A 12,529-nucleotide genomic window follows, 5' to 3' on the forward strand; every position below is an offset into this window, starting at 1 on the left:
CTATTTGGCTCTCCTGTGCAAAAGTGAGGATTTGAAGCACTATGGGTATGAGAAAGTCCTTGATCCTCTTCTGCGTGACCTTTCAATTCTAGAAAACGATGGCGTATTCGTTCATCTTCTTGGAACCTTTCTTAAAGGTACTGTTTATTGTGTGGTGGCAGACAACTTGGCAGCACATGGTATTGCTGGCTTTGTTGAAAGCTTTTCAGCAGAGTTCTTTTGTCGGTTTTGTGTGGGAAAGAGTTCTGATGTTCAGGCAAAAGAAGTTCGGTCCGATGCATTCAACCTCAGAGATAAAGATCTTCATAAAGATCATGTGAAAACTGCACTGGAGAATGGCACAAGCTGCTGTGGAGTGAAAAGAGAATGTGTTACTAAGCATCTCTCTCATTTCAACGTGCTATCTGCTTATCCACCAGATGTGCTACATGACAGGTGTAGTGCCTGTAGAACTTGCACATTGCTTGGCTTTGCTGATATTGAAGAAATACTTTTCATTGGAAAGCCTCAATAAATCAGTTCTCCAGTTTCCCTACAAGTGGGAAGACAAGAAGAACAAGCCTCATACAATTCCTTGTACATTTTCAATGCATAACACAATCGGTGGGAATGCCCATGAAAATTGGAGTTTGATCAGATTGCTTCCATTTCTGATAGGGCATGTGGTGCCTGAAGGTGAGCCTGCATGGCAGGTGCTAATGGACCTGACGGATATTGCTGAGTTGGTGGTTCCCCCAGTACACACAGATGAATCCATATCCTACCTTGAGATGAAGATTTCTGAACACGGACAGCGGCACCAAGAACTTTTCCCCAATGTCAAACTTCTACCAAAGCACCATTTTTTGGAGCATTATCCTGAGATGGTAAAATCGTTTGGTCCTCTTGTCAGTCTATGGACTATGTGTTTTGAAGCAAAGCACAGCTTTTTTAAGCAGGTTGCACGGCACACAAATTGCTTCAAAAATGTTCCCTACTCGCTCGCTGTAAAACATCAGCTGATGATTTCCTACCACTTGAAGGGAAGTCATGAGAAACATACACTGGAAGTTTCAACTGCCTCAACAGTTCCTCTTGATGTTTTGCAGACAGAGGTAGCTCAGATGGTCAAAGATAAATACCCAAATGTGTCGGAGGTCCATAGACTGAAGTCATTGTAAGCTTTTGAGATTTTTGTACGATTTTGAATAGTAATTCCTTCCGATGGATTTGGTAACACTTAAGTCATTACTAGTGTGTTACCATGATCTTCACTTTAGAATACTGATCCAAATTATTAGTAGTTCCTTTAGAAAGATGTAGTAACACTTGACTCATTACTATCAAAAACCTTACAAAACCTCAAAAGCTTACAATGACTTCAGTCAATATTAGGTAGTTATGTTTTTCACTTTAGAATACTGATCCAAATTATTATTAGTAATTCCTTTAGAAGGACACTTGATTACTAGAATGTTAGTAGTTACTAGAATGTTAATAGTGCGTTACTCATTTGTTCCTGTGTAGTTATTAATTAATGAAGGAACAGTATTCTAAAGTGTTACCAAAAATGTATTTAATGAAACTAAAGTCAAACTGGTTTATAGTAAGTGAAGCTGGTAATGTTGTTTATGGAGTTCTTCAGAGATTTAGGGTACTCTCTACTGGCAGTTTAGTGTGAAATAGGGACCTGGGTACCGAACCTGAGACTACATGTAGGAGGTGGTCCGAGTTCGGTTGCACTGGAACTGAGGCGTGAATTACATGAATGTAAAAGTACAAGGAAGTACAGTACACATGCATTTTAGCCGATGACGGCATCATTAGTTTAACAAAACACATGTAAGGGAACGATCACACTCGGACTCGGACCGCAGCAAACGTGCCCAGTGTGAAAGTGTGGCTTTAAGTTGTTGTGAGTGCAAACATGATGTTGAACCGATGTCACATTGTAACATTGATTCAATGACATTATCATTGATTTTTTGATGAAATTTCAACATTTCATGAGTTCACACTTAAAAATAATCAGAGTTAAAGTATGCGTATCCGGCATGCTGTCCGAAGGGAAGGCTCCTACCTCGGAATTTGGCATATGGTTCTGACCAACCTCTTTTTAGTTGTGATATAGTGTCTTAGTCTACATTACACAACATTATAATACTAATTATAATGTTATAATATTATTCCTATGACAGTAATAGACACATATTGTAAAACAAATGCACAAAAAATAAATGAAACTTTCATCATTAGTTTTGTCCTAATTTCTATGCTTGAAAGAGATAAACACGTGAGCTTATATATTGACGGAAACTGCAATGAAAACAAGTTTACAAACGCATTTCATTACAAATATAGTGAAATGCTGTAATCGTCAACTATGCAGATGTGAAAATAATGTGTAACTCCAAATGCACACTAAACAGCACATGCACAGATGGAGTTCACCGCATCTATTCACTGTGAACGGAGAAGAGCTGATCATGTGCTGATCGCGAGACAGTCGTTTGCGATTTGATAAGGACACAAAGCCTTATCGCGCTTTCGATTTTAGTTTGTATGACAGCAATTGTGAAAAACACAACATTTTTATTAAATCATTTTATCATTGTTGCATTGTTTTATGAATGCATGCTGTGCCATCATGGTGGTTTAAGCCAGTCAGTGATGCTCCATCCGACAGGCTATATATTAACTTTGACTCATTTCAATACTTGTTTAAAAGTTACAAAGCTCTTTTCAAAGTGTCTGCTGCCCAGATCCTCTCTGTGTCATTGCAGTAACAAGGAGAGTTAAAGAATTGAGGCCACTAAGGCCCAATTACTACTTAGAATACAATGAATAATTCAACTCTAATCTTCTAATCTAATGCACACACGTTCGTTGCACTTAGGAACAGAGACATGAGTACTGTACAAAATGTTTATTCTTTATTAATTTAAATCACATAAAACAACTAAATGAACACTCTAAACAGAACAATATGTACTGTAGGGCTGAGGGCTAGAGGACAAGGAATAAAACCAATCAATTCTGGGAAAAGCTCTTACCACTCGCATCAAATCCATGCTCATCACTGCACACAGTGCTCAACCCTCCACCAGCACGCGGAGGAGACGAGAGGAGTCCTGCCCGAAGCCCTCAGCACCTAAACAAGAACAACTCACAAATGCCCACACACTTAATTAACACTCAAGATCAGGATCTTATGTCTTGAGGACTAATGGAATAAGAAGTTACATATCCCACTCATGGATATCATCAAAACAAGAAACACATACAAAGAAACAATTAATACAATACAACAGTTTAAACACCCTAACTTCAATAATAATAAAAAGCCACATATCAAAGTAAACACAAACAACATAAAAACCTTACAGGACAACAGTGATTACTCAAACATGCTCGATGCTGAAAACAGGGCAGAGGTCCCAAAAACCCAACGACGATAACAGTCAAGTGCTCTAAACAGCAACGCTTCTTTATCATTTTGTTTCGTTTTGATCTATAAGCCTCAAGCTAACTGGGTTGCATACGCCTGAAACATGCTGAGGGAATTGCCATTTTAGGGACACACACAAAACGAGTAGAGCCACAATCGATTCGCCCGTTGGTCACTAGCGGTAGGAACAACCCCTGGGTTTATCTCTTCCAATTAACCCACATTCTGTTCATTCAAAACATGGAAGCAGAGCATCCGGTCGCAATCTAGCCCTGACATTCTTCATCATCGACCCAATGATGAACAATTTAATATCTCCCCATGTTGTTTTAGTGCCAAGCACTCTACAGCACTGGATAAAGGCTATTGCCCAAACCGGCTTGATGCCTCACTCCTCCTGTTGCTCAGGAGAGGTGGTGTGGATTTGAATGGTGACTGGCTTTCTGCCCCTGGCATCCTTGGAAAGAGGAGTAAGTTCTGGTAACCTCACCTCCACAGCTGTGTTACCTGTGGTGAAAGCTCCAAACCCACAACTCTCGCTCTCCTGGGACACCGTCCACAAGGGCAAGCTCCTGTCCCAGGGGCTCTAACACACCCCATGTATATTTAGAGAACATCTGTCATAACCATGACACATATACATTCAAACGCGCATACCTATAGACTAAACACGTAATACGCTTGTGCACGCCATCAGTGTTTTCACAGGTTTGCGTTTTTTAAGTTTGCGCAGAGATAACCTTTCCAAGTCACTTTTCCGAAGAGATGAAGGTTTGGCTGGTTAGCATGTCCCATGTTAGCTCTTCTTAGTCTGTCATGGACTGCTCAGGGACACGAAGGTTGAGGATCCAAATCCACAATCGTAATCCACATCCAGGCAAAAGGTCACACACAAACAAACAATCACGGAGTTAAGCTTTGAGGCAAATCCAGGGGACAGGCAGAGAATCAAAAGAGCCAGGACACAAGTGATGGGTCATTCATTAACGATCCATTCATTGCGTCTGTCATGTGACAAATGAACGAAAGATCGGAAGGTTTCCCCGTAAATTATTTTTGACTGCATTAAGGCGGGCATACAATGTGCGATGTGTGCAATTTCAGCAAGGAATGCTGAAAAACATTAAAACATTATGAAAATGGGAGTCACGTGACGCGATCGACGAGAATGGCTGCTTGAGGAAGGACTGTGCCCATCCCCGCTTGATATTTACTTTTAAATTTGACAAAGAGTCCATATTTATGCGAGTTATTGTGTGAAAAGTTGTCTTTATATGCAACAATGCCAAATAACACCAGAAGCACTTCAAATCCCTCGAAAGCGGGCCTCAGTGGAGCGAAGGCTAACGAAATGGCTAATGCTAGCCAAGCTAACCTGAAGAAACCGCAGCCTCATGACGAGCCCGACGTTGTTGAACCGGATGCTAGCTCCATCCCTGGTAATGTAGCCAAAGAGTTTGCTAAACTCACTGCATTAATCCTGGAAAAATCAGACGCTCATGACAAGAAGCTGGAGGCTATCTGGGTGACAACTAGTGCAACTGACAGCAAACTAGCTGAAATCACAAGCCGCATTTCTCAAGTTGAGAGCAGTTTGGGCTTCCTCGAGGAGGCTAATGAGAGGCAGCAGGCCAACCCTCCAGCCACCGTTACAGAGGTGGAAGCCCTCCGCCAAAAACTAGACGACATTGAAAATCGCGAGCGAAGGAATAATTTACGGTTCATCGGGTTTCCGGAAGGTAGCGAAGATGGGGATACCACATCATTCCTCATAAAAACTTTACCGGAGATCCTAAACCTCGCTTTTCCCGAGAAACTGGAAATCGATAGAGCTCACAGGATTGGAGGATTGCGCAAGAGTTCAGGTCCTGAAAATCCCTCGCCAGCAAGACCCATCATCGCCAGATTTCTCAGATTTCAGGACCGTAATCGCATCTCGGAGGCTGCACGCAAGATGGGTAAAGTTACCTGGAAGGAGCATCGTATAATGGTCTTCGCCGACTATTCCAAGATGGTTAATGAGAAACGCATAAAGTTCAATGAGTGTAAGAAGATGCTCCATGAAAAACGCACGAAATTTTCTCTTGATTACCCGGCAGTGCTCACCGTGAGATCAGCGCAGGGCCCCCGCCGATTTGATGACCATAAGAAGGCTTTGGCTTACATTAATTCCCTTTCATAACTCGGCGCTGCTACGTTTTGAAGTGATGGTATTCAGCGCCACGGTTTCGCAGCTTTAAGGGGTTGAGCTGGAGTGTACGAGGGTGGAGTTGAACGCACAAAATGTTCTGGTTCTGACCGTTAACCGACATTTCTTCTTATTGTTTTTTGCAGAAGCACTAGCGAATAATACTAGGCTACTGGAGGTTTACAGACTATATGGACTTGTGGAATGTCGTCCGAGTGTTTATATCGCCATCCCTCGCGGACTATATTGACGTGTGGGGTGTCGTTGGATCCTGTTGTTGGGGTATTCAGAGGATGTTTCTGTTGACCTTAATTTTATTTATTTATTCTATTTCTGTCCCCTCAGGAGAGGAGGGGGGATCCTTTGGGGCCCTGGAGGTTAGTAAAATCTAAATATGGTCCAAGACAATACTGCTGCTTATATTTCGGTGTAAACTGAGACTTTATAGGTGAGGCATCCCAGGTCTTGTCCAATATCTTCCTCTGTGTTAATAATGTTCATGTTTATGCCAGTGTTGGGCAGTTAGGAGGGTTGGTGTCCTCACTGCCTGTCTTGGGCAGGGCAATGGGTGCGGGGTGGGCGGGGCACGTTCATAGCGGCTTCAAGTTAGAGTGTCACGGTCCAAAATAAGATTAGTGTAAGCGTCTGGCTTCTCAGATGCATTTTTGTCGCTTTGTTTAAATTTAACGTGTTTTTTGTCTTTTATTATTTTGTGATGTCTCTCATAAATGAGTCATTTTGGAAGGTACAGCGCAATTTGTATAGCACTCGTTTTATATTATTACAGCTAGTAGTACTAAAGGTTTAAAGCTTATGAGCTGGAACGTCAGAGTCCTTCATAATAATGTAAAGAAGAGGAAGGTATTAACTTTCATTAGATCTAAAAAATGTGATGTTGTATTTATGCAAGAAACCCATTTATTATCACAAGAATCTCAAAAACTTCGGGGTGATTGGGTGGGCTTTGTGGCGGCTGCCTGTGGCAGTAGTAAGAGCAGAGGAGTAGCTACTCTAGTTAACAAGCAACTACAATTTAAATGCTTAAAAGAGAGTAAAGATGAGGCAGGGAGAATGCTGTTGATGCTGTGTGAGATTCAGGGGAATAGTATTATACTAGAAAATGTGTACGCTCCAAATAGTGACGATCCTGCATTTTTTGGGCTACTCGAGAAGAAACTGAATGCTTTAGGGGACTATCCAATTATCATGGGGGGGGTATTTTAATGAGGTAATGGACCCTATATTAGACCGTAGTTCACCGTCGGCCCGTACTACTAGGGCACACACAGTGCTCAAAGATATGTCCAGAGCATCGGGTCTAGTAGATATTTGGCGTCTACAAAATCCATCTTCGAGAGATTTTACATTCTTCTCTTCACCCCATAGCTCATTTTCCAGAATAGACTTTTTTTTGGTGTCTCGGTCGCTGGTATCAGCAATGGGAGCGAGCGACATCGGTAATATAGTTATTTCAGACCATAGTCCAATATTTCTTCATATTCTGTCTTTTAATAAGCCAGCAAGGTCAACAAGATGGAGATTAAATTCTAGTCTGTTATTAGATGAGACCTTTAAGGCATCACTTAGATCACAAATTAACCTCTATATAGAGACCAATCTTCCAACGGCTCCGTCAGCAGGGGTTAGTTGGGAGGCTTTGAAAGCATTTTTGAGAGGCCACATAATTCAATACTCGTCATTTAGGAAGAAGGAAAACAATGCTAAACTCCAGGAGCTTGAAAAACAGATCACAACAGCAGAATCAAACTGTAAAAAAAATATGTCTTCTGATAATCTCACCAGATTGACTAGACTAAAGTATGAGTTTAATTCAATTATGACCCAGAGGGCAGAATTCTCTCTATTTCGGGCAAGGCAGAAATACTTTGAGGAAGGTGACAAGGCGGGTAGACTACTTGCCAGGTACATTAAACAAAAGGAAGCAATGAGTGCCATTCCTGCTATTAAAGGGGACGATGGGTCTGTCCTGACTGATCCCAAGGAGATTAATTCAGCTTTTAGAGACTTTTATATAAATCTTTATACTTCAGCGTCGGGAGGGGATAGAGAGGACATTTCATCTTTTCTGTCAGGTCTTGATCTGCCGGTGCTGTCAGAGGACCAGCTCGAACATCTTGAATCACCTGTTACTATTGAGGAGATAAGTGACGTGATTAAACACCTTCCTTCAAGTAAAGCACCAGGCTTTGATGGCTTTACGGCTGAGTTTTATAAAGCGTATGCTGAGGAACTTGCACCATTACTCCTAGACACCTATAATGAAGCTCTTGAGAAGGGTAAACTCCCTCCCTCGTTATCTGAGGCCATTATCACCCTTATATTGAAGGAGGGAAAAGACCCTCTAGACTGTAAAAATTTTAGACCTATTAGTTTAACCTCCTGCGACAGTAAAATTCTATCTAAAATTTTAGCTAACCGTCTGGACAGGGTAATAACCTCCTTGATCCATCCTGACCAGGTTGGCTTTATACGTTCACGCTCCTCTGCTGACAACATCAGAAGACTTATTGATATTATGTGGGCCACTAAGGATAATACCTCTCCCATTGCTGCTATCTCGCTGGACGCCGAAAAGGCGTTTGACAGGGTGGAGTGGCATTATCTGCTCTCCACCCTGGAATGCTTTGGCTTCGGTAAAAAGTTCATAGCTTGGATCAGGCTCATATACACTCACCCCTCGGCATCAGTGCTCACAAACGGCATTATCTCCCTTCCTTTTGATCTGGAAAGAGGAACGAGGCAGGGAGACCCTCTCTCTCCACTACTTTTTGCAGTTGCACTTGAAACGCTAGCGGTTGCTATACGTAGAGAGCCTGCATTCCCAGGCATACAAATTGGTGACAAATGTCATAAATTGATGATGTATGCAGACGATATTCTTTTGTTTGTCTCAGATCCTGAACATTCTCTTGTATCACTATTTAAAATTATTGACAAGTTTTCATTCATTTCGGGTTATAAAGTCAACTGGACAAAATCTGAGGCTCTTCCTCTCACATCATATTGTCCCAAATCCCTCTTCCAGGCAGGCACCTTTTCCTGGCCTAAGAAAGGCATTAAATATCTGGGGTTAACATTCCCCTCCAAATTGGCGGATCTCATTAAAACAAATTTTGACCCCCTACTGGACAAACTGCGGGCCGATGTAGAGCGGTGGTCTCCTTTGTATCTTTCTATGTGGGGAAAGGTGAACATCATTAAAATGATTTGTGCTCCTAAATTTAACTACTTGCTTCAGGCTCTTCCAGTCCAAATTCCGTTGCGCTATTTCAAACAATTTGATCAACTTTGTAATAAATTTTTATGGAATAACAAACGTCCTAGGATGAACCTGCGAAAGCTGCAGAGGCCAGTGGATAGAGGAGGATTAGGTGTGCCCAACTTGCTTTTTTATCATTATGCGTTCACCATTAGGCATATGGCACGGTGGTCCTTGCCCCCCGAGAGAGCCCCCCCTTGGTTTCACCTTGAAAGTGTGGTGTCCTCCCCTCTCACACCCATAGAATACATCACAGCAAAACTATCCCAACAGAATCAGTCACATCCCATTTTTTCCCACATTCAGTGGGTCTGGAAGAGAGTAGCTAAGATCTTTAAATTTGATCCGTATCTACACCAGTCTGCCGGGATCTGGCGTAATCCCAAACTCTGTATAAATAAATCTCCCTTCCTTTGGAAGCTCTGGTTGCAAAAAGGGATTAGGGTGCTCGGAGACTTGTACCAGGATGGGACATTAAAATCTTTTGAGGCACTTAGACAGGAATTTGACTTACCACGTAATCAACAATGGAAGTATTTTCAGTTGAGACACCTCCTGGGGCAGGTCTTCGGCTCCCATTCATTAGTTATCCCGAGTGGCGACTTATTAGAGAAGGTTCTAACAATTTATGGGCGCGGTCATGAAGCCTCTATGTACTATGCTATGATCCTTACGGCCTCGGACTCTAATATATTGTCCCTTAAAATGACGTGGGAAACTGACCTAAAGGTGTCTTTTTCAGATGCAGAATGGGGCAAAATTCTTAGTAATGAAAAAAAAAATTCAAGGGAGCTGCGAACGCGACTTATCCAATTCAAAATATTAAATAGAATTTATTGGACACCATCCAGGTTGCATAAGGTTGGTTTGGTTGAGAACTCCGATTGCTGGAGGTGTCAGGACAAAAATGGTACCCTAGTACACATGCTTTGGAGTTGCCCAATAATTCAGGCTTTTTGGTCTTCCCTACATACAGTTGTTGAGAATTGTCGACCAGAGTATCCCGTTCACCCCTAGTTTGTTTATTTTGGGGGACCCCTCTGCATTAAGCGATTTGACCCCTCCACTCTCTAACTGGACCCAGTCTGTCCTTATGTTAGGCCGGAAACTTCTGGTCAAAGAATGGAAAGCCCCCTCCGCACCTGCACCGGATGCGTGGTGTGCTGCTTTAGGTCAGCTGGCTTCTCTTGAACAACTGTCCTATAGGTTGCTTGATAAAGTGGAGGAGTATAACCTGAAATGGGGGAAGTATCATGCGTATACTTTGGGCGTTTAATGGCGTTCTGGCTTTTAAACATATAATTTAACTCTGTAACAGGATTGTCGGACACATTTGATTGAATACTGTACCTACATATAGACAAGGTTGCAAACTCAAGGACTCTGGGCATCACTGTTATTGGTGTTGTTGTTTTTTTTTTTTTTTTTTTTTTTTTTTTCTTAATGTATTCGCAATATTTTTTATTTTTTTTCTATGGATGTGTTATGTCTTCCTTCATTCTATTTTGTTGTATGTTTGGTTTTATTTGTTTTCATGACTGATTTGTGTGTAAAATGTTTTGGAAAATCCAATAAACTGCTAATCATAAAAAAAAAAAAAAACATTATGAAAATGTTACCAATCATTACTCCCATTATTACACTTCTTTTTTCATCACATGTTGCACGAAGAACACATTAATATGCAAATTAGATACCGTGTATAGATACATTGTATTGAATGGGAAAACCCATGTATGGCCATTTTACGTACAGATTGCATAAAGTAAAATGGTCTAGAACAAAGTTTGGTAAAAAAACAAATCCAGAAACCTAAAAATTAATTGGTGAATTAAAAAAAATAAATAATAATACACCATTGTTTTTACCTATACATGTAAATTTATTTTTTTTAAACAACTTAGTCTTGGTGTCCTCTTCAGAGGACATAGCATAAAATATTAATTAAATATAATTTTTCAAAAAATTTTTTTTTTTTTTTTTTTTTTCATTTGTTTCTTATGTTCTAAACAGTGTAATGACGTTAAAAAAAAATAATAATAATAATAAAAAATAAAAATTCAAAAACCTTTTTTTTCTGGGTCCCAGGAGGATGTGTGCTCCTGACTCACTGCTTCTTACAATCATAAGAACGTATTTAAACTTACCGAAGGCTAGCGGAAGTATTCACGGTGGCTGACATTTCAGCAGAAGTACATCACAACAGCCGTTGGCATTTAGCCTATTGACCAGGCTTATATAGGGTGAGCTAATGAGACTAATGACACACAGCTGAACATAATCATGGAAGATGAGTCTGGGCAATGGATTATGGGGAATGTAGCCCTTGATGGAATGGCAATGAACAAAAGAGGGTTCAGGGCTCTCCAGCTGGTGATAGTCACATAGGCCTTCACTAGATTTTCTAGACACTCGAATTTTCTACATATTTTGCATAAGCATATCATATAATATAAAGTTATATAATATGATCATTATCAATATACTAAGACAAAATATTGTAATATTACATACAATATTATGCAGTTAATTACCCATAACTTGGTTTTGTTGCTGTTGTTGGCCAAAAGAGAGAATAGAGTTTTATATATATAGAAAAGAATTAGGAATGCTAAGCTATCCCAGAGAGATTGAAAGGCAAAGTAGACACAGGGTGTACTTTGTGCCTCACTCTAAACTGTGACCTCGAATCACCCTAGAGGCAAGGCAGAAATCCATAGCAGCTGGCTGGTGTTTGGATCAGCCCTTTATGGACCGTTATCTCTCTTCAAGCAGGTCAATAAACACAAAGCATTTTTATTTTTTGGAGAATACATGAAAGCTTTTCAAGCCTTAGCTATAAAGACAAATAATTTGATTCAATTCATTCAATTTATGTTTGTTGTCACAAATTAAAAAATAAATAAAATTGTTGCAAAAAACACAAACCCCACATTATAAAAAAAAAAAAAAAAAATGTAAAATTAATCTCTATGCTCATTTATTATTTCATTTTACTACCCGATGTTGATGATCATCATTTTCTGAAAATTCTGCTAAAATATTCTTATCATCCTATTAACTGCTTTTATGTCCACACAGTCGTATTACAATATTGGAAAATTTGAAATGATTAAGATTTACTTTTTTCTTTCTTTTTTTTCCCCGTTTTCCCCATGGAAATTAATGTGTAACTAAAGTTATGAGGATTTTTTTTTTCCCTGTTCTACATCATATCCATAAATTATGCATTGCTGACCAGTGCCTGTGAAGTAATCCTCCTAGTGCTGCATGATGTAATCCTCTGACAAATCCTACTATGGCTCTTAAAAGGAATGTTGTTCATAAGCTGGTCCCAGTTAAGTCACAGTTAGACAGAAAAAATCATCGGCAAGAAAATGTATAGACAGTCTCTCGCGTTGTTGTGTAAACAGTCCCTAAATTAATAACTAATGATTTTTACAACGGAAATAAAACAATGCCGAACTTATTTAAACTGGACATTATTAATATCTGGCATTATTTTCCTGTTATCTCTGTAAAGCTGCTTTTTTTTTAATACATTTTTTATATAAATAAAAAATGATCTGACTTGACAGTTTTGGAATCCACAAATTAGTTTCAGATCATCAATATTTCTGTGATAGCGCCGCCA

This window comes from Abramis brama (genome assembly GCF_963993115.1).
Source record: "Abramis brama genome assembly, chromosome: 1".
NCBI classification, from domain to species: Eukaryota; Metazoa; Chordata; class Actinopteri; order Cypriniformes; family Leuciscidae; genus Abramis; species Abramis brama.